Source organism: Pan paniscus, chromosome 19 (genome assembly GCF_029289425.2).
Source record: "Pan paniscus chromosome 19, NHGRI_mPanPan1-v2.0_pri, whole genome shotgun sequence".
In the NCBI taxonomy this organism is placed as follows: domain Eukaryota; kingdom Metazoa; phylum Chordata; class Mammalia; order Primates; family Hominidae; genus Pan; species Pan paniscus.
Genome location: NC_073268.2, coordinates 69,241,992 through 69,266,713, shown reverse-complemented (window position 1 = coordinate 69,266,713; position 24,722 = coordinate 69,241,992).

Genomic DNA, 24,722 nt, shown 5'->3' with positions numbered 1-24,722 from the left:
CTGCCTGGAAAACTATTTCACCAGATATTTGCATTATACTTCTACATGCTTACAGCCCAGATGTTTCTCACATGCTATGAATGCTTCTCTAATAATTTTTTTCTTATTTTTAGAAGATTTATAGCCCTTTTTGTAGATAACGTGACTTTATCATTGACTTTGGTGGTGTGTAGTTATAATGCAATCTGGATGTGGAAATATTTATTTATTTTGATTGGTTGGTATCTACGAGACTTCTTGAATCTACATATTTATGTGTATCATCAATTGTGGTAAACAATCAGCAAATATCTCTTCAAGTGTTGTGCCTTTCCTTTCTCTCATCTGGAAACCCAGTTTGAATTGTCATATATTTTTATTCTACCATTTAGAATTCGTTATTTCTCTTTAATATTTTAAATTTCATTTCTCTTTGCTATATTCAGAATTAGCTTTTTTCTATATATACTGGTTTACTAATTATTTTTGACTTTGTCAAACTTCCTCTTTAATACTTCAACTGAGTTCCTGAATTCTATTATAGTTTGTCTTCATTTCTAGAAGGTTTTTTTTCCAAATCTGCAGACTTTTTGAAATCATTTATTTCTTCTACATATTTTGATGTACTCTCTTATTTCTTTGGACATATCAAACATTTAATATTTTCTTTCACAAAATTTTAATATCTACACAAGTCTGATTCTGCCATTATGTTTGATGACTCTTAGTCACATTGGCTAGTTTGCTTGTGTGTTTTGTGATTTTGAATAGCAAGCTCAAAGCCTATTAAATTTATCTGTGCAAAATATTTTAGCCTAGTTAACAAATATTAGATGTACATCTTTGGGGGTACATAAAATGAATGAATGCATTAATATAATCAAATTAGGGTACTTGGGATATCCATCACTTTAACTACTTATCTTTTCTTTATGCTGGGAACATTTGAATTATTTTCTTCTAGATATTTTGAAATGTGCAATAGATTAATGTTAACTATAGTCACCCTAGTGATATAGATAACAGCAGGTATTATTTGTCCTAACTTTAAATTTCTACCCATTGATCAAATTCTCTTCATTCTCCCCTCCCACCTCCACCTGCTGTCATCTGGTACCTACCAATCTACTCTCTATGTTAATGAGATTCATGTCTTTAGCTTCTACATATGAGTGAAAACATGTGACTTCTTTTTTCTTTTCTTAGTTTATTTTGCTTAACCTAATGACCTCTTGTTCCATCCATCCATCACCACCCCATGATTAAAAGACATCATTTCAATTTTTGCAACTGAATAAGATTTGTGTGTGTGTGTGTGTGTATCACAAGCTTGTCCAACCCAAAGCCCACAGGCTTCATGTGGCCAAGGATGGCTTTGAATGCAGCTCAACACAAATTTGAGCTTTCTTAATATACTATGAGATTTTTCTCAATTTTTTTAGCTCATCATCTATCATTACTGTCAGTGTATATTATGTGTGGCCCAAGACAATTTTTCTTCCAATGTGGTCCATGAAAGCCAAAAGATTGGACTCTCCTGGTGTATCACATATATGTGTCTGTGTCTGTGTGTGTGTGTTTATAAATGTGGAATATATATGTGTGTGTGTGTGTGTGTGTGTGTGTGTGTGTGTGTGTGTATAAGCATTAGCATTCTCACACTGCTGATAAAGACATACCCCAGACTATTTATAAAGGAAAGAGGTTTAATTGACTCACAGGTCAGCATGGATGTGGAGGCTTCAGCAAACTTATAATCATGGTGGAAGGGGAAGAAAACATGCCCTTTTTCACATGGTGGCAGGAAGGAGAACTGCCAAGCAAAAGGGGAAAAAGCCCCTTCTGAAACCATCAGAACTCATGAGAACGCATTCACTATCACAAGAACAGCATGAAGGTAATTGACCCCATGATTAAATTACCTCCCACCAGGTCCCTCCACAACACATGGAGATTATATGACACATACAATTCATATATGAATTCATTTTTAGGTGGGGACACAGAGTCAAACCATATCACTTCACCCCAGCTCCTCCCAAATCTCATGTCCTCACATTTCAAAACACAGTAATGCTCTTCCAGCAGTCCCCCAACAATCCCCCAAAGTCTTAACTGATTTCAGCATTAACTCAAAATTCCAAGTTAACTCAACATTCCAAATTAACTCAAAAGTCCACGTCTAAAATCTCATCTGAGACAAGGCAAGTCCCTTTGCCTATGAGCCTATAAAATCGAAAGCAAGTTAGTTACTTCCTAGGTACAATGGGGGTACAGGCATTGGGTAAATACACCTGTTCCAAATGGGGGACATTGGCCAAAACAAAGGGGCTACAGGCCCCATGCAAGTCTGAAATCCAATAGGGCAGTCATCAAACCTTAAAGTTACAAAATGATCTCCTTTGACTCTAACTCTCACAGCCAGAGCATGCTGATGCAAGAGGTGGGCTCCCAAAGCCTTGGGCAGCTCTGCTACTGTGCCTTTACAGGGCACAGCCTCCTATCAGCTGCTTTCATGGGCTGGCATTGAGTGTCTGTGGCTTTTTCAGGTGCACAGTGCAAGCTGTCAATCAATCTATTATTCTAGGGCCTGGAGGACAGTGGCTCCCTTCTCATAGCTCCACTAGGCAGTGCCCCAATGGGGACTCTGTGTCGGGGCTCCAACTCCACATTTCATTTCTGCATTGCCCTAGCAGACGTTCTCCATAAGGCTCTGCCCCTGCAGCAAACTTCTGCCTGAACATCCAGGCATTTCCATACATCCTCTGAAATCTAGTGGAGCTTCTCAAACATCAATTCTTGACTTCTGTGCACCTGCAAGCCCAACACCACATGTAAGCCACCAAGGCTTGGGGCTTGCACCCTCTGAAGCAACATTCTGAGTTATATGTTGGCTCCTTTAAGCCACCTCTGGAGCTGGAGCAGCTGGGATGAAGGGCACCATGTTCCAAGGCTGCATAAAGCAGAGGGATCCTGGGCCCAGCGCATGAAAACATTTTTTCCCTCCTAGGCCTCCAGACCTGTGATGGGAGGGGCTGCTGTGCTGTTGTGTGAGGGACTTGTGATGAGAGGGGCTGCACAGGTGATTAACATTCTGCTCCACATTACTTATGCAAATTTCTGCAGCTGGTGTGAATTTCTCCCCAGAATATAAAGTTTTCTTTTTTATTACATCATCAGGCTGCAAATTTTCCAAAATTTTATGCTCTGCTTCCTCTTGAACACTTTGCTGCTTAAAAATTTATTCTGCCAGGCAGGGCACTATGGCTCAGGCCTATAATCCTAGCACTTTGGGACACCGAGGCAGACAGGTCACTTGAGGTAAAGAGTTTCAAGACCAGCCTGGCCACAGTAGTGAAACTCTGTCTCTACAAAAAATAGAAAAATCAGCTGGGCTTGGTGGCTTACACCTGTGGTCCCAGCTTCTTGGGAGGCTGAGGCAGGAGAATCACTTGAACCTGGGAGGCGGAGGTGCAGTGAGCCGAGATTGCACCATTGCACTCCAACCTGGGTGACAGAGTCAGACTCTGTCTAAAAAGAAAAAAAAAAAAGAAAGAAAGAATTTTTTTTCTGCCAGATACCCTAAATCATCTCTCTCAAGCTCAAAGTTCCACAGCTCTCTAGGGCAGGAGCAAAATACCACCACTCTCTTTGCTAAAGCATTAACAAGAGTCACCTTTGCTCCAGTTCCTAACAAGTTCCTCATCTCCATCTGAGACTACCTCAGCCTGGATTTTATTCTCCATATCACTATCAGCGTTTTGGTCAAAGCCATTTAACAAGTCTCCAGGAAGTTCCAAACATTCCCACATCTTCCTGTCTTCTGAGCCCTCCAAGTCTCTAGGAAGTTCCAAACTTTCCCACATTTTCCTGTCTTCTTCTGAGCCCTCCAAACTGTTCCAACCTCTGCATGTTACTCAGTTCCAACGTCACTTCCCCATTTTTGGGTATCTTTACAGCAGCACCCCACTACCTGGTACCAATTTACTGTATTAGTCCATTCTCACACTGCTAATAAAGACATATCTCAGACTGGGTAATTTTTAAAGGAAAGAGGTTTAACTGACTTACAGTTCATCATGGCTGGGGAGGCCTCAGGAAACTTACAATCATGGCGGAAGGGGAAGCAAACGTGTCCTTCTTCACACGGTGGGAGCAAGGAGAAGTGTCGAGCAAAACAGGGAAAAGAACCTCATGAAACTGTCAGTCAGGGGTCTGTCCCGCAGACTCTGACCGAACCACAGATGAATAATGTACACTGACACAGATATTCTGCCTGTCAGTCTGGCTAAGAGTCCAGGCCCCTCACAAACACCGAGGAAGGTGCTGTAAAGAGTAGCAGTCGCAGTCCTGACTAGCTGACCCTGCCGGCATTTATTCAGCACACTTTAAATGATAAAGGCTTTGAGTCAGCACACCTGTGGGTAACTAATTTTGTTGCCCTCCCCCTGAGAGAGCCAACCTGCCCATGAATAATCAAAGGTAAGTCTTAGGGCCACATGAGTAAGCAAGCTATTTAGATAAACTCCCTTACATTCCTTTGTACCTGCCTTAAACTATTTACTCAAGTTATGGATTAGGCTGCCTTCAGCCAGATCTATTACTGGAGCTTATGCAAACCCTCTGGCCTTCCAAGATTTATGTGTATTTCTCTCACTATCTTTAAAATGTTTCCCACCAGACTGACTGAACTCCCACACATCAGAACTCATGCGAACTCACTCACTATCACAAGAACAGCATGAGGATAACCAACCCCATGATTAAATTACCTCCCAACAGGTCCCTCCCATGACACGTGGGAATTATGGAAACTACAATTTAAGGTGAGATTTAGGTGGGGACACAGAGCCAATTCATATCAGTATGTAAATGTGGTATACCTATCTGAAGAAATATAAATATTTCATAGATATCTATGAAGCAATGTGATATTTATATGTACACAAACAAATACATAGATCACTTTTTTATTTATTCATCTATTCATGGGCATTTAGGTTGATTTCATATTTTTGCTATTGTGAATAAAGTTGAAATATACATAGGGGGACAGATATCTCTTTAATATTGATTTTATTTTAAATACATCCAGCAATGTGACTGCTGGATCTTATGGCAGTTCTATTTTTAGTTTTTTGAAGAACTTATGTAGTGTTTTCCATAGTGGCTGTCCTAATTTAGATATCTTCCAACAGTGTATGAGAATTTCCCTTTCTCCACATCCTTACCAGCATTCATTAATTTTTTTTGTATTTTGGATAAAAGCTACTCTAACTAGGATGAAATAATATCCTATTGTTATTTTGATTTGCATTTTTCAAATTATTAATGATGTTGAGTATTTCTTTCATATATCTGTTGACCACTTACATGAGAAATGTCCATTCAGATTTTTTGCCCATTTTAATCAGACTATATTTTTGCTATTAAGTTGTATGAGCTTCTTATATATTCCCCTTATTAATCCCTTGTCAGATAGATATGTTGAAACTATTTTCTCCAATTCTGTGAATAGCTGCTTCACTTTCTTGTTTCCTTTGTTGTGCAGCAACTTTTTATTTTGATGTGACCATATTTGTCTATATTTGCTTTTGTGTCTGTGTTTTGAGGTTCTAAAAGTAATTATTTGCCAAAGTCAATGTCCTGGAATGTCCCCAATGTTCTCTTCTAGTAGTTACATAGTTTCAAGTCTTATACTGAAGTATATAATCCATTTTTGATTTTTGTATATCGTGAGATGTAGGGGTCTGCTGCATGTAGTTATTCAGTTTCCATAGCACTATTTATTCAAGAGTGTGTCCCTTGCCCAACATATGTTCATGGCACCTTTGTCAAAAATGAGTTGACTATAAATGTGTGGATTTATATCTTGGTTCTCTATTCTGTTACATTAACTTATGTGTCCATTTTTATGCCAGGGCCACACTGATTTGGTTACTATAGCTTTGTAGTATATTTTGAAGTCAGGTAATGTGATGTTTCCAGTTCTATTTGTTTGACTCAGGATTGCTTTTGCTGTTCCAGGTATTTTGTGGTTCCACACAAATTTCACAGTTTTTTTCAATTTTTCTGAAAAATTTTATTAGTATTTTGATAGATATTGCATTAAATCTACAAATTGTTTGGGTAGTATTGCCAATTTCAAAATATTAATTTTTCCAATCCATGAGCATGAAACACTTTTTTCCCCTGTCTTTTCAAGTGTGTTTTGAATTTTATTTTTATAGACATTTTACATTTTGGTTAAATTGATTTTAGGTTATTTTATACTCCCTGTAGCTTTTATAAATGGGATTGTTTTCTTGATTTTTTTTTGTGGGGAGGATCATTGGCTATTGGTGTATATAAATGTTACTTATTGTTGTATGTTAGGTTTGTGTCCTGCCACTTTACTGAGTTCATTTCAGTTCTCACCATTTTTTGGTGGAGTCTTTAGGCTTTTCTAAATGTAAGATTATGTCATCTCTAAACAAGGTTAATTTGACTTCTTCTTTGCAATTTGCATGACTTTTACTTCTTTCTCTTGCCTAATTGCTCTGGCCACAATATCCAGTAGTTTGTTGAATTAAAGTGATAAAACTGGGCATCCTGTCTCATTACAGATTGTAGAGAAAATTATTTTAATTTTTGCCCATTCAGTATTATATTCGGTGTGAGTTTGACGTAGGTAGTCTTTATTATTTTGCTGTATTTTCATTCTATATTCAGATTATAGAGGATTTTTATCGTAAAGAGATGTTAAATTTTATTAAATACTTATTTCATCATCTGTTAACATGATCATGTGGTTTTTTTTCCATATATTTGTTCATATGTTTGGTTCTCCATTTTGTTTTGTTCTGTTAGTGTCATATATCACTTAGATTGATTTGTTTATGTTGAACCATTCTTGCATCCCAGGCATAAATTCCACTTCATCATGGCAAATGATCTTTTGATCTTTTTAATGTGTTTTGAATTCAGTTTGAGGATCATTTGTTGAGGATTTTTGCATCTATGTTCATTAGGGACCACTGGCTGTAGTTTTTGTGTGTGTTTGTTATGTCCTTATCTGCTTTTGGACCAGGGCAATGTGGGCCTCACAGGATAGATTTGACAGTGCTCTCTCCTCCTGGAATTTCTTTTTAAGAATTAGAGAAGAATTGGTATCAGTTCTTCTTTAAATGTTTGGTAGAATTTAGCAGTAAAACCCTCAGGTCCTAGAATTTTCTTTGACAGGAGTGTATGTGTCCAGAAATGTATCCACTCCTTCTAGGTTTTCCAATTTGTTGTCATACTGTTAATTATAGTCTCCAGTGATTCTTTGTACTTCTCAGTTGTTATGTCTGTTTTCTCATTTCTGATTTTATTTATTTGAGTTTTCCCTTTTTTTCTTAGTCTAGCTTTCATTTTCATTATATGTGTGTCCTTAAAGCTAAAGTAGGTCTCTCTCAGTCAGCATACAATTGGATGTTTTTAAAAAGAATTCATTCTCCGCTTGTATGTCTTTTGATTGGAGAAGTTAGTAAATTTATATTTAAAGTAATTGTTAGTATATTTAAAGTAATTAAAGTAAAAGTAATTATTATTAAGACTTACTATTGCCATTTGATTAATTCTTTTACATCTATTTTGTAGTCCCTTTTTTTCTTTCTCATTTACCATCTTGCTTTGTAATTGGATGGTTTTTCATAGTGATATGCTTTGGGTTTTTGTTGTTTGTCTTTTATTATTATTATTTTTTTGAGAGAGAGAGTCTCGTTCTGTCGCCTAGGCTTGAGTACGCTGCAACATCCACCTCCCAGGTTCATGAGATTCTCATGCCTCAGCCTCCAGAGTAGCTGGAACTACAGGCATGTGCCATCACGCCTCGCTAATTTTTTGTATTTTTAGTAGAGATGGGGTTTGGGCATCTTGCCCAGGCTGGTTTCAAATTCCTGAGCTCAAACAATCCAACTTCCTTGACCTCCCAAAGTGCTAGGATTACACATGTGAGCCACCATGCTGGGCCAGTTTTTCATAGTAAGATGCTTTGATTCCTTACTCTTTATCTTTTGTTTGTCTACTGTAGGTTTTTTTCTTTGGAATTGTCTTGGGGCTATATGCAATATTTTACAGATATAACACTTTATTGTAAACTCATTGACACTTAAATTCAATTACATCAACAATTATATTATTTAAGTTAGCCCCCTCCACAACTGGTTTTTGAAGTAATATTGAGTATTCATATAAAGATTTTTGTAGTTATAGCTATGTTTATTTTTTCTTTTAACCTTTTATACTAGGGTTATAAATTGTTTGTACACCATGATTACCATATTGAAGTATTCTGAATTTGATTATATACTTACCTTTACCAGCAAGTTTCAATTTCATATATTTTCATGTTATTAATTAGCATCCTTTAAACCAATCTTGAAGAACTCCCTTTAGCATTAGCATTTTGTTAAGGTAAGTCTAGTGGTGGTATACTTTCTCGGTTTTTGTTTGTCTGAGGATGTGTTTATCTCTCCTTCATTTTTGAAGGACAATTTTGCTAGGGATATTTTCTTGGTTACCAGTTGTTGTTATTGTTTTCTTTTAGTGCTTTTAACATATTGTCCTACTGTCTCATGGTCTGCAAGGTTTCTGCTGAGAAATCTCTTAACAGCCTATTGAGATTTACCTCATATGTGGCAAGTTCCCATTCTCTTGTTGCATTCGAAAACCTTCTATTTCTTCTGATTTTTGCAGTTTGATGATAAGGGGAAACAGTGAAGTCCTCTTTGGTTTCAAACTTTTTGAGAACCTTTGATCCACCTCTTCCAAGATGTTGATATCTTTCCCAGGATTTGAGTAGTTTTCAACCATTATTTCTTTAAATACGCTTTCTATCTCTTTCTCTCTCCTCTTTCTGATACTTCCAAATCCATATATTATTTTTCATAATATAATATCCTCAATCCTGTAATCTTTCTTCATCCATTCCTTTTTCTCCTCTGAATGGATAATTTTAAGTGACGTATCTTTCAGTTCATAAATACTTTTGTTCTGTTTTATCAAGTCTGCTTTTGAAGCTCTCTATTGCAATTTTCATTTCATTTATTGTTATTCAATTTTAACATTCTGCTTTGTTCTATTTTTTATGATTTATCTATGATGAACTTTTCAATTTTTTGTATACTATTTTCGTGATTTCATTGAGTTGTCTACGTTCTCAGGCAGCTCACTGAACTTTCTTAAGGCAATTATTTCAATATTTGGTCAGGCAATTTGTAAATTTCCATTTTTGGGAGATCAGTTACTAAAAACATTGTGTTCCTTTGGTTTTCTCGTGTTTTCTTCATTGTTTGGGGGAATTTTTTTGTTTTTTAGTTTCTTTTAATTTTATTTGTAGGTGTGTTGTTTGAAGTCTTACATTAGCATCTTTACATTTGAAGAAAGAGTCATCTTCTCCAGTCTTTACAGACTGACTTATTCAATGCATCAATTCTTGGATTTTTTTTTTTTGCTCTAATCGTGTGCTGGAAAATTTTCACTGAATTCCCAGACTCGCACATAAATACTCTTACCCATGGGTGGTTGTCAAAATTGATGCACGATGGGCAGATGATCATAGAAAATTTTATTTCTGCCATCTGACTGAGGTCACTAAGATTAAAAAATTATTATATAGTAATTATAACATTCTTAGCATTTTCAGTTGAAATGCTTCTTACTCAAAATTAGTTTATTTTAGAAATATTTTGGCAAGGTAGAAGGTGAGGCAGCATGCTGTTAATTTCTCTATAAATGTCTTATGGTGAAATATATAACAATAATTGGTAGGAATGGTGTTTATTGTGATTAATGATATAATCATATATGCTGTTTTACTATCCAACAAATCATGTGGCAATTTACATTCATTTTAAACCATTTTATTTCAGTCAGCCAAGTTTACTTGCTGTATTAGTTCATTTTCAGCTGCAGATAAAGACATACCCAAGACTGGGCAATTTACAAAAGAAATAGGTTTCTTGAACTTACAATTCCACGTGGCTGGGGAGACCTCACAATCATGGGGAGAGGCAAGAAGGAGGAAGTCACATCTTATGTGGATGGCAGCAGGCAAAGAGAGCTTGTGCAGAGAAACTCCCCTTTTTAAAACCATCACATCTCATGAGACTTATTCACTATCAGGAGAACAGCAAGGGAAAAACTCACCCCCATGATTCAATTACCTTCCACTTGATCCCTCCCATGACACGTAGGAATTGTGGGAGTTACAGTTGAAGATGAGATTTAGGTGGGGATGCAGCCAAACCATATCACTTGCTTTTTCAAGGAAAGACAGAATAAAATTCTTAGATATCACTGGAGTCAAAATAATGGCATAAAACCTGTGGGTATTTATGTCTTACATTACTAGAGATATTCTATGTAGGACTTCAGAAAGCAGGTTTTTGTCAGTTTTTTTTTGTACAACCCTTTCTGATTATGTATTTTTGCTTCTCTTCATAAAATGTAATTAAAAGAATTTTTTTAATTTTAAAGAAATTACCTTCAGTATATCTGTATGTTTTTCTACATGTTTTTATTAAACTATCTATTACATGCTGAATAATACCCTTGAATAAATCAGTATTAAAGGAGTCAGGAATATGAACCTAATTTTTTCTAAACATGCAAAAGCAAAGACTGTTTGTTTCTCTAGGTTTATAAGTCAAAGATTAGGCAGTTTCACTGTTTAATTTGGCAAGTTGAACATCTGGCTTTAGGACACTTCAATATATGTACTGAAGAAAATTAGTCAAGGATGCTAGGATTACTATTTCATCTAGTAACTATAATAGCATCTTGCTGCCTTCAAAAAATGCATGACTGTGTCCTCAGGAATACATATCTGGACAGATGTGGGGAGAATGTCTCATTGCGGAAGCTATAGACCTAATTGAGCTGAAGGATTTCCAACTTTCATTTACCCTTGTTCACATATGAAAAGAAGTTATGTTCCCCCAAATAACTGATATTTGAGGATTTTATTATCTTCATTTGGGAAGAACATAACATTATTTTCCCTCCACAATGTAGTTTAAAGTAAACAGCAAAAGCCATTTGAATGAAAACATCACAGAGCTCTTCTATATTTTTGGTTTTAGTGGACAGATTCAATTTTATATTATGATCTTCCTTGCCTTTCAGAACCACATTATTCCCAAGTATTAGTGGTTGAAAAGAATCCAGCTTTCTTGCTTCATTTTTGATAGTTTCCCAAATGTAATCTCAGAAATGTTTTCACTTTATAGATGACAAAATAGAAATCTAAACTGATTCATTGATTCATTCAACAAATACTTATTTAGTGCTTAATGTGTGCCAAGTACTGCCACTAGGTCTATAGCAGTGAGAATAAAACATCCATCTGTTTACCTGGAATTTTCATTCTAAGGTTTGGTGAAGGCATCTCTAGTAAACAGTTAAATAAATATATCTGAGGTATAATTTTAGATAGATATCAATGCCTTGAAAAAAATACGATGGCAATGGTGGAAGAATAAGTGGAATTAAGAAGGAATAGGCAGCTGGGCGCGGTGGCTCATGCCTATAATCCCAGCACTTTGGGAGGCCGAGGCGGACAGATCACAAGGTCAAGAGATTGAGACCATCCTGGCCAACATGGTGAAACCCCATCTCTACTAAAAATACAAAAATTAGCCAGACATGGTGGCATGCGCCTGTAGTCCCAGCTACTCTGGAGGCTGAGGCAGGAGAATCGCTTGAACCTGGGAGACAGAGGTTTCAGTGAGCCGAGATTGCACCATTGCACTCCAGCCTGGCGACAGAGCAAGACTCCATCTCAACAACAACAACAACAACAAAAAAAGAAGAAGAAGAAGAAGAAGTAGACAAGAAAGACCACCTTGAAGAGGGGATGTTTGAGCTCCGATCAGAAAAACCAATAGAAATCAGTAAATAGAGGAAAAACTTGAGAATTTACGAACAGACTGGATTTGCCATTAAAGAGATAGAGGATACAGCAAAATATAAAATAAAATAAAACAAGCAATAACATAAAATAAAAAAGCAAAGATGTAAACAGGCATAAGTAGTGGGTTTTGCCTACATTTTTCTACTATCCATCTCAATACATCCTTGTTGCAAGAGCTTAAAAAAATGAATGGAAAAGGCCCTACTTTAAGCCCTCCATACCTCTACTTTTCCCCCAAATTAACTGCTACTAATAGAATTTTTTAAGCATTTGTCAAAAAATTTTCTGCAAATGTGTACACACAAACACATACACATATTTCTAAATGTTTTCAACAAACTGGATCAAATTCTATATTTTGTTCCAGAATTTTCCTGTTTCTGCTAAAGTGCCCTTAAGGCTTAGCAACTAATGTATATCAGGAGATCTTAGACTATATTAGTCCTCTTAATAATTACATAATATTCTATAGTCTGAGTATATTATTAAACTTAAATATTCTTCTATTGATTAGCATTCAAATGGTTTCCAATGTTAACTATTTAAAGTGATGCTGCAGTTGATATTCCTGAATGTATATCTTTATTCCCATTTGCAAGCATTCCTTAAGAACAGAATAAAAGACATAGGATTTTTGAATTAAAATATGAGTAAAATTTTGATTTGGGTATAGATATTGTCAGTTTTCTATCAGTAAAAACCCACAATTTTAATTTTTAACTATCTTGGGGAAAAAATGCCAGTCTCTCCACAGCCTTTCCATAGCTGTTATCAATTATATATGTTTGACCCAATCGAAAGCTAACACATAGTAAATTGTTGTTTTTATTAGCATTTTCCTAGTACAGTTGAGCCTCTTTTTGTGCATTGATGATTTTTTATATATATTGTCCTCTGTTAATTATGCATTTGTTTTATTTTTTATTTGTTCATTGGAAAATAAGGTTTTTATGTATTTACTTATAAAAAAATTAACACTATATGGCACTTTATATCAGTCTGCTATTAACAAGAATATACAGTTTACATGTACAAGTATCTAAACTTAAACATTTACTGATTTTTCTTGCTCACAATTATCTCTTATGCTTTTATCTTTCCTCCTTTTTTGTGGAATCATAATGTATCTTTTGAAAATGTACCTCAAGTAATTCCTCCAGAAATGTGTCCGTGGTCATAAAACTTCTGAGTCTTTACATATGTGAATATATAATTTTGCTCTCCCTTTTGAATGGTGTTATTGCCTAGTATAGAATTCTATGCTTAAAAGCATTTTTCCATAGAACTTAGCAAATATTTTTTCCACTGTTTTCCAGTATTTGATGTTATTTTGTTGTTCATTCTTTTGTAGATAACTTGGGTTCTTTTTCTTTCTGAATATGTTTTGGGTGCCTTTATTGTTGGCATAATGAAATTTAATCACAATGTATATAACTAGATGTTTAGAAACCAGTTTAGAAGTAGATATTTTTATTTAAGTCTGTGGTCATTTTGTGGGCTCTTATGGAATGAATACTCATGTGTTTCTTCAGTTATCTGAAGTCTTTTATTAAGTATTTGATCTTTCTTTACCCAATTTTTTATACTATCTTTTTTAACAAGTTCTGTAAGATCCTGGAGGATACACTCTCTCAAAATTACCTTTGAACTTTATTCTCATATCTTACACGGTTTTGATTTTTTTGTGTTTAATTCTTGGTCTTGGCTTGATTATTTAGCAGACAAATTTGTGGTTTAAAATAGTTTCATGTTATTCATTTCTGATTTTTTAAAATTTTTATTTCAAATGTAAGGGGTACATGTGCAGGTTTATTATCTAGGTATATTGTGTGATGCTGAGGTTTGGGGTACAAATAATCCCATCACCAGGGTACTGAGCATAGTACCCAATAGGTAGTTTCCAATCTTTGTACTTCCCTTTCTACTCTAGTAATCCCCAGTTTCTATTATCGCCATCTTTATGTCCATGAGTAGCCAATATTAGCTCCCACTTACAAGTGAAAATATTCAGAATTTTGGTTTTATTTTCCTGCATTAATTCGCTTAAAGTGATGGCCTCTAGGTGCATCCATGTTGCTGCAAAGGATATTATTTCATACATTTTTATGGCTGTATAGTATTCCATGATGTATATGTACCACATTTTCTTTATTCCATACAAGGTGCTCCTTGATGAGCACCTAGGTTGGATTCCAATATTCACAATATTGCTATTGTAAATACTGCTGCAATAAACATATGAGTGCAATTGTCTTTTCGGTAGAACAATTTATTTTCTTTTGAACATATACCCAGTATTGAGATAGCTAGGTTAAATGGTAGTTCTGTTTTAAGGTCTTTGAGAAACCTCCGTAGTGCTTTCCACAGTGACTGAACTAATTTACATTCCCACCAACAGCATATAAGCATTCCCTTTTCTCTGTAGCCTTGCCAGCTGTTGTTTTTTGACTTTTTAGTAATAGCCATGCTTGCTGGTATGAGATGGTATATCATTTGCATTTCTCTGGTAAGTAATGGAGAATGTTTTTTCATGTTTTTTGAGGGTTTTTATATCTTCATTTTAAAAGTGTCTGCTTATGTCTTTTGCCCATTTTAATGTTTTTTTTCTGCTTATTCAATTGTTTCAGTTTCTTATAAATTTGAGATATCAGACCTCTGTTGGAAGTGTAGTTTGCAAATATTTTCTCCTGTTCTGTAGGTTATCTGTTGACCCTGTTGATAGTGTCTTTTACTGTACAGAAGTGCATTAGTTTAATTAGGTCTCACTTGTCAATTTTTGTTTTTGTTGTAATTGCTTGTGAGCATTTAGTCATAAAAGATTTCCCAATGCCAATGTCTAGAATAGTGTTACCTAGGTTTTTTTCTAAGATTTTTATATTTGGAGGTCTTATATTTAAACTTTTAATGCATCTTGAGTAAATTTTTGTATATGGTGAAAGGTAATGGTCCAGTTTCATTCTTCTGCACATGACTAGCCAGTTAGCCCTGAAGCATTTATTGAATACAGAGTCCTTTCCTTGTTGCTTATTTTTGTTGAATTTGTCAAAGATTAGGTGGCTGTTGGTGGGCAGCTTTATTTCTTGTTTCTCTATTGTATTTCCTTAGTCTGTGTGTCTATTTTTGTACCTTACCATGCAGTTTTGGTAACTGTAGCCTTATAGTATAGTTTGAAGTTAGGTAATATAATGCCTCTGGCTTTGTTCTTTTGTTTAGGATTGCTATGTCTACTTGGGCTCCTTTTTGGTTCCATCTGAATGTTTAAATAGATTTTTTTCTATTAATAGTTCTGTGGAATTGATGTTGGTGTTGTGAGAGGAATAGGCTTGGATCTGTAGATTACTATCAGCTGTATGGCAATTTAACAACATTGATTCTTCTAATCTGTGAACACACAATGTTTTTCTACTTGTTTGTATTATCTATGATTTCTTTTAGCAGTGTTTTTTAGTTCTCCATGTAGAAATCATTCAGTTATTTCATTAGCTGTATTCCTAGGTATTAGAGTAGGAAGGGGAGAAGGAACAGAATAGAGGATGCTCTATGGCAACAAGGTTTATTGAGCAAAGACTTGCAGAAGGGGACACCAGCTAGCACCAGAGCTTGCCCCTGCTTACCAATGGGATAGTTATAGGCATGGGCAGGAGAGTCCTGGGATTGTTACACAAAGGGATGGGGCAGTGTGGTTAGCTGCTGATAAGTGAGGAATTTTCTGTGGACAGGCAGCTAGGCCTGGGACTTCTCCAACAGGATGTTTCTCATGGCCCGAGCCCTAGTGGAATTGTTTACTCTGACCAGGGTTTGCAAAATGATGAGAATTTACAAAATAGTGCAGCTTAGGGTAACACTAGTTATGTTTTTGTTTGTGTGGCTATTGTGAATGGGATTGCATTCTTGATTTGGTTCTCAGCTTGGACATCATTGGTGTATAGAAATGTTACTAATTTGTGTACAATGATTTGGATGATTTGGTATCTTGAAACTTTACTGAAGTTTTTTTTTTTAAATAAGTTCCAGGAGCCTGTTGGCAGGAAGTTTAGGGTTTTCTAGGTTTAGAGTCATATCATCTGTGAAGAGAAATAGTTTGATGTCTTCTTTTCCTATTTGGATGCCTTTCATTTCTTTCTCTTGACTGATTGTTCTCACTAGCACTTCCAGTACTATGTTGAATAGTAGTGGTGAGAGTGCGCATCTTTGTCTAGTTCCAGTGTTCAAAGGGGAATGCTTCCAGTTTTTGCATGATATGGTTTGCCTGTGTCACCATTGAAATCTCATCTTGAAATGTAGTTTCCATAATCCCCACGTGTCATGGGAGGGACCTGGTGGGAGGTAATTGAATAATGGGGGCTGTTACCTCCATGCTGTTTTCACTGTAGTGAGTGAATTCTCATGAGATCTGATGGTTTTATAAAGAGCTTTTCCCCCACTTCACTCTGCATTTCTCCTGGCTATTGCCATGTGAAGAAGGATGTGTTTGCTTTCTCTTCTGCCATGGTTGTAAGTTTCCTGAGGCCTCCCCAGTCATGCAGAACTGTAAGTCAATTAAACCTTTTTCCTTTATAAATTACTCAGTCTCTGGTATTCCCTCATAGTGGTGTAAGAATGGAATACTACAGTAAATTGGTACCAGTACAGTGGGGTGCTGCTGTAAAGATACCCAAAAATGTGGAAGTGACTTTAGAAATGACTAACAGACAGAGGTTGGGACAGTTTGGAGGGCTAAGAAGATGATAGAAAAATGTGGCAAAGTTTGGAACTTCCTAGAGACTTGTTGAATGGCTTTGACCAAAATGCTGAATAGTGACATGAACAGTAAAGTCCAGGCTGAGGTGGCCTCAGATGAAGATAAGAAACTTCTTGGGAGCTGGAGTAACGGTCGCTCTTGCTATGCAAAGAGGCTGGCGGCCTTTTGCTCCTGCCCTAGAGATCTGAGGATCTTTGAACTTCAAAGAAATGATTTTGAGTATCTGGCAGAAGACATTTCTAAGCGCCAAAGCTTTCAAGTGGAAGTAGAGAATACAAATTTAGAAAATTTGCAGCCTGACAATGCAATAGAAAATAAAAACCAATTTTCTGGGGTAAAACTCATGTCATCTCCAGAAATTCACATAAGTAATGTGGAGTGGAATGTTAATCACCAAGACAATGGGGAAAATGTCTACAGGGCCTGCCAGAGACTTTCATGGCAGCCCCAACCATCTTAGGCTCGGAGGCCTAAAAGGAAAAAAATGGTTTCCTGGGCCAGGCCCAGGGCCATCCTGCTATGTGCAGCCTAGGGACTTGGTGTGCTACACCCTAGCTGCTCCAGCCATGGCTAAAAGGGGCCAAGCTACAGATCACGCTGTTGCTTCAGAGAGTGTAAGCCACAAGGCTTGGTGGCATACACATGGCATTGAGCCTATGGGTGCACAGAAGTCAAGAATTAAGGTTCGGGAATCTCTGCCTAGATTTCTGATGTGTGAAAAGCCTGGATGTTCAGACAGAAACTTGCTGCAGGGGTGGAGCCTTCATTGAGATCCTCTGCTAGGGCAGTGTGGAAGGGAAATGTGAAGTTGAAACCTCCACTCAGGGTCCCCACTGGGGTACTGCCTAGTGAAGCTGTGAGAAGAGGGCCAACATTCTCCAGACCCCAGAATGGTAGATCCACCAACAGATTATAACTTTTCCAGGCACACACCACCAGCCTGTGAAGGCAGCCAGTAGGGGGGCTGTACCCTGCAAAGCCATAGGGGCAGAGATGCTAAAGGCTGTGGGGGCCCACCTCTTGCATCAGCATTACCTGGATATGAGACAAGCAGTCAAAGGACATCATTTTGGAACTTTAAGGTTTAATGGCTGCCTTATTGAATTTTGAACTTCCATAAGCCTGTAGTCCCTTTGCTTTGGCCAACTTCTCCCATTTAGAATGGGTGTATTTACCCAATGCCTGTACTCCTATTGTCTCTAGGAACTAACTAACTTGCTTTTGACTTTATAGGCTCGTAAGTGGAAGGACTTGCCTTGTCTCAGATGAGACTTTGGACTTGGATTTCTGAGTTAATGTTGGAATTAGTTAATACTTTGGGGGACTGTTGGAAAGGTATGACTATGTTTTAAAATGTGAAGACATGAGATTCAGGAGATGCAAGGGCTAAAATGATATGGTTTGGCTGAGTCCCCACCCAAATCTCATCTTGAACTGTTGTTTCCATAATTCTCTCTATTTTCATTACACTGTGGTCTGAGAGTATGGTTGCTATGATTTTGATTTTTTTCAATTTATTGAGACTTGGTTTATGACCATGCATTTTCTTGATCTTGAAGTATGTTCTATGTGCAGACAAGAAGAATGTATACTCTGCACTCTGTAGTTGATGGGTGAGATGTTCTCTAGATGTTCAATTGGTCAAGTGTTGAAATTAAATCAGAATTTCTTTGTTAGTTTTCTGCCTTTATGATTTGTCTAATGCTGTTAATAGTATGTAGAAGTCCCCCATTATTATTTTGGGTCTTGTTTTTTTTTTTTATGCAACTTGCCACTCTGTGTCTTTTAAGTGCAGCAGTTAGACCATTTACATTCAAGTTCAATACTGATATGTGAGCTTTTGATCCTGTCATGAAGTTGTTAGCTGGTTGCTTTGTAGTTTCTATTGTGTGGCTGATGTATGGGGTCTGGTAGGCTATGTACTTAAGTGAGTTAACGCAGGAGAATTGCTGGAACCCAGGAGGCAGAGACTACAGTGAGCCGAGATTGTGCCACTGCACTCCAGCCTGGGCGACAGAGTGAGACTTCATCTCAAAAAAAAAAAAAAAAAAGTCTTTGTATTAATTTTCAATCTTTTCTGGATCTCATTGAACTTTCTTACAATTCATGCTTTGCAGTTTTTAATATTTTTTCTGTCATTTCTGAGTTTCCATTTTGACTAGTGACCACTGCTGGAGAGATAGCATGAACCTTTGATAGTTTCACCACATTTGGACTTTTTATGGTGCCTGAATTCTTGCACTGGTTTCTTTGCATCTGGAATGCTGGCATTTTTAATTATTGCAATTGATTCATGGAGGTGAATTTTTCTTTTTCCTTGTTTTGCTATAATATTATTGTGCTTTTTCATTTCTTTTTTCTTTCCTGTTTTCCCTAGGGTATGCAACTGTAGCATATGCTGGGTAGGGTCTTTTGGCTTTGATTCTGTAGCCATATGCCCTCCTGTTGGCAGGTTTTATATCAGGCTGTACAGTAAGATCCACCAGCCAGTGGATGGCAGTTATCATTAAGAGCTGGCTGCAATCCACGAGGCTGGGTATATACTTTATTCTTGTTCACTGAAAGAAGCTCCTCTGTTGCCTCAGTCAGTCGGCTGATTTGTGGAATGCTCCCTCCTCAGCCCCAGGGAAGCTGGGGCCATCCTGGCAAGAGCTAGATCAAGCAAGTCCATCTACAGGTCCCCCACTGGCAGACACAAACTCCAGTAGCTAAGAAGAATCCAGTGGGTGGCCATCAGTTGCCCAGACCATTGCCTGGGCATGGAGCTGAGAAACCTCTCTAGCCCCAGGTTCTCTCCAGGGATAGAAGAGCAGCCTAAACTCCTTATCCAGGAGAGTGAGCGCTCCAGATGCCTGGAGATCTACCTGGATGTGGAGCAATAAGGGTTCCCTGCTCCACACACACACAGGAGGGGTGGAGTTACTCAGACTGCTGACCCAGGTCAGCTGGTGCTATGAATCCCTGGTGATCTGCCTGGGCATGAAGCAGAGAAGGCCTTCCTGCACCAGAATCTCTGCACAAGAACTATGTGGCATATCAGGCTCCTGATTCAGGTGAGTGGATGCTCCAAATGCCTGGAAATCTGCCTGGGGGTGGAGTAGAGAGGGCCCTGCTGTAACAGGATCTCAGCGGTAAGGCTAGGGCATACTGTACTGGCACACATAGATGGGTTATAGGTCACCGAGCTGGCCCTGGCTGCAAGTCTTCCAGCCCAGGAGAAACTGCATCTGTAGCAGCTCTCCTCCCTGCCCTACACTTGCAACAGGGGAAAGCACAATTGCAGCACCTACCTCTGAGGTGCTTTCCAGAGTTCCCACTGTGGAGGCCTCTACTCTACTCCAGAGCAGGTGCTCCAGTATTTGACCCAAGACTGAAATGCCTGAGCAGCCACAGTGCCGGGTCACCAAAGAGGGGCTGACTTTGCATGTGCCCAAATTAAAAATGGCACCCTGCTCTTAGTCCCAGATCAGGGAAAATGTCTGCAAATTTTTCCCATGTCTTTCCCTCATAGCATCTTCAAGCCTCTTACCATATTAGCTCTAGGTCTTGGGAGAAACAAAGTGCTCTCCCTTGGTGTGTGTTGCTTGGATCCACAGTGGAAAGGTGAGTCATAGAGTTGGTGGCGGGGGGTCTCCTCTCTCAGGTACTGGGGCTTCACTCACTTTTATCAGCTAGACAATGTCACAGGGGCTGTTTGCTGCATCCTCCTCCCTGGGGTTGGCATATACTTCCTAATTCCAGTGGATTCCTATTTTTCTTTTTGAATTCAATTTCACAGAGTTGATTTTTATGCACTGTCTTGCTATTTCCAAGTGGCTGAAGCATGCTGAAAACTTCTAAACCACCATCTTGGAGTAAAAAATGCTAGATTTATTCTTTTCATTATACTTGTTTGTTGTCCTCAAATGTTTGGTAATTATACATTTTGTAATTTTTTTGGTCATAAATCCTATTTACCTCCATATTTTCTCTGTGACTTACAAAAGCTTATGACTTACAAAGAACTTATGGTGATTTTAGAGGGAAAGGTAAATATTGTGTTGGTAGCTTTTCATCTAGATGTCAAAAATTATACTCCCTTCTCAAGGTCAGTAGATAGACTTCATCTCCAATGTCAACACCCATTCTATTTTAGCTTGGTGACAAACAGCACTCCTTAACACAATTGGTGGTTGTGGAAAAGGAAGGAGAATAGGCTTAGCTGTTGCATCTTAATATGTTAAAGTACGTAATCATTTTGATGAGTTAATTAGTGGAATATGGACCTTAAACTCCTGTGAATTATATCTTTTTTTGTTTGTTTGTTTGTTTGTTTTTGAGATGGAGTTTCTCTCTGTCACCCAGGCTGGAGTGCAGTGGCACGATCTCGGCTCACTGCAACCTCTGTCTGCCGGTGTCAACCATATTTTTAATCATTCAATCACAGCTGTTACTTTCTTTGGCTTATTTTATTCATACATCTGATCCTGTTTGATTTCTGTTGTTCAAAGACTCCTTAATATTTCTGATCCATTGATGTAATTATTCCTACTTCTTCTAGAATTTTATAGTTTTTTTACTGGCATCCCACTGAAGTTCAGAAATGAGAGCATATAGACATAAAAGCTCACTTTATTATAGGATCCATTTTTCCACAAAGGATCATTTTACTGAATAAAAGCATACACGCAGAAATATATGTCATAGGTAAACATCATAATAAATATTCATAACATGAAACTGCTAGATCAGCAACACCTCGATTAAAAGTGGAACATTACCAGTATTTCAGAAGTCTCCCTGTGCCTTTTCTCATTGATTATCCTTCTCAATGTAAATAGTCTCCTGACTTATAATATGACAGAAAAGCTCTGATAGATGTGAGTTTTGTATAAATGAAATCATCTACTATAAAATATTCTATTTTCTTGGCTTCTTTTGCTCAACACTATGCTGTGAGATTATGTTATTCGTTGTAACAATAGTTAATTCTCACTGCAAAATATACATTCATTCATAAAAATATATAATCCATAAACATATTGCATGTTGAAGTCCAATACTTGATCCATTTTTTTTAATGGCCATTTGGATTTATCCTGTTTGGGCTTGTATCACTAGTACAACCATGCACATCCTTGTACATGTCTTCATTGAGAATGTACATTTATTTCTCTTAGTTATATATGTAAGAGTGAATTTGCTTCTACGTAATCTTATGTTCAGCTTTAGTAAATACTCCCAGTCTTCTAAAATATCTACCACACGTTAAATCACTCCCTCAATATATGAAGTTGCAAATATTCTATATCCTTGCTACTGCCTAGTATTTTCTATCTTATTTTAAAATTTTAGCCATTTTTTTCCGATGAAGTAGAGGCATTGAATCATTTTTAGATTTTTATATATAATGCAAATTGTCTTCAATAAATATGATGTCACCACCAGTAGGATTTACCTTATACTCAATACAAAATGGTAACCCTATCATTGTTTTAATTTGTTTTTCTTGATAATTAATATAGGTGAACATTTTTGTGTTTGTGCTCTTTAGATATTGTCTTTTTTTAAAGTATCACATGCAATTTTTTATACATTTAATCTTTATTTTAAATTATTATGAATATATAGTTGTGCATATTTATGGAGCACATGTGCTCCATAAAATAAAAAAAAATAAAATGAATAAATAAAAAAAAAGCAGTATTTGGTTACTGATTATTTATTGTATATATAAATATTATTCCATTAAGTCCTTTTATTGAAATTTTATTTATTGTGCCATAGTGGTTAGCAAATATTTTGCAAAAAATTCAATTCAGGAAAAATATGTACTGTTGTTATAAAAACTCACCAGTAAAAAATTATACTTCTTCCATTACTGAAATAAATATTCATGAGCACATTTAAGTATTATTTTCTCTGATTAAAGATGGGTTTTATTTTGTGCTACAACTGGAGAAACTACATAACTTGCACTAACTACAGTGGCATATAATTCCAATGACAGCCCTTAGACAAGTTTTCTGAGCAGTATTTCTTTGAAGCTTCCCATTCAGGGACACTTGTCAGTCTTTAATTGACCAATATTATGAACCAGTAAATTGTTAAATATGGTTTGTCTCATACAGTGTCTAGAATTTAACATAATGAACTTTTTTCATGTCAAATGAATTAAACTAATGCACACTATGCAGAGAAATAATCCTCAGCTTATTTAAAATAAAACATAAATATTTTATTGCCTTTTTTCAATGTAGCTTAAATTTTGCTTTGAAAATTGTTACCTCAACTGATGAGAAAAATGAATCTCCAATGTGATAATTTATGAGTCATCTTTTCAATCAAGTTTCTGGGTTACTTGGATATTCCAATGGGAAAAGAATGACTCACGACATTCTATAAATAAAAATCATTCTGTAAGTAAAAGTCATTCTATAAACAAAAATCAATTGTGAATGGACCATAATATTAAGTATAAAAAGTTAAGCACACACACACATCACATATATGACATACAGAGTAATATTCTGGAAAAAAAACTGGAAAGCATCTTCATGATCTACTATACAATAGTACTACCCATTAAAAATACTTGATAAATAATACTGCATGAAAATTCAGACCCCTGTCTATTAAAAACACATTAAACACTATAAAAGCAAATGATAAGGTGGGTAGAAAAATTAACATCATGTATAAAGTAAAATATCCAGAATATAGTAATAACTCCTTCAACTTAAGTTTTAAAATATACAAGTCAATACAAAAGAAGGCAAAAGTGAGGAGAGAGGATAAAAAGGGTAGATAATAGGCACAAACATACAATTTGCGAGAGAGAATAAGATGTAGTGTTCAGTAGCACAACGGGACACTCTACTTAAAAATAATGTATATTTCAAAATAATTAAAAGAGTGGAAGCAATCCTGAGAAAAATGAACAAAGCTAGAGGTATCACATTACCTGACTTTAAATTATACTACAAGACTATAGTAACCAAAACAGCATGGTACTGGTATAAAAACAGACACATAGATCAATGGATCAGAATAAAGAACTCAGAAATAAAGCCACATGGTTACAGTCAACCTATATTTGTCAAAGCTGACAAAACACACACTGGGGAAAGGACACCCTATTCAATAAATTGACATGAAAAAATTGGATTGCCATATGCAGAAGAATGAAGCTGGACCTATATTTCTCACCATATACAAAAATAAACTCAAGGTGGGTTAAAGATTTAAATACAAGACATGAAACTGTATACTAGAAGAATATCTAAGAAAAACTCCTCTGGGCATTGGCCTAGGCAAAGAATTCATGACTAAGACTTCAAAAGCACAAATAACAAAAACAAAAATAGACAAAATTTAATTAAACTGAAAAGATCTTGCACAAAGGAACTATCAGAAGAATAAACAGACAGCTTTTAGAATGGAAAAAAATAATTGCAAACTATGCATGCCACAAGGGACTAATACCCAGATTCTACAAGAAACTCACACAATTCAACAACAAAAATACAAGACCATTAAAAACTGGGCAAAGGATTTGAACAGACATTTTTCAGAAGAAGACATACGAATGGCCAATAAAAATATGAAAAAATATTCAACCTCACTAATCAGAAAAATGAAAATAAAACAACGAGATACCATCTTACACAGTCAGAATGGCTATTATTATAAAGTTAAAAAAACATGTTGGCAAGGTAAGGAAAAAAGGGAATGCACATAGTTTGTTGGTGGGAATGTAAATTAGTGAAATATCAATAGAAAACAGCATGGAGATTTCTCGAAGAACTAAAAATAAAGCTACCATTCAATCCAGCAATTCCACAACTGAATATCTACCCAAAATAAAGGAAATCATTACATAAAATGGATACCTGCATTCATATGTTCATAGCAGCACTATTCACAATAGCAAAGATACAAAATCAAACTAAGTGCTTATCAAAGGATGACTGCATAAAGAAAATGTGATATATGTCTGTAGATAGATACAGATACACATATATCTATATCTAGATATTGATATATGTATATCTATATCTAGATATTGATATATGTATATCAATATCT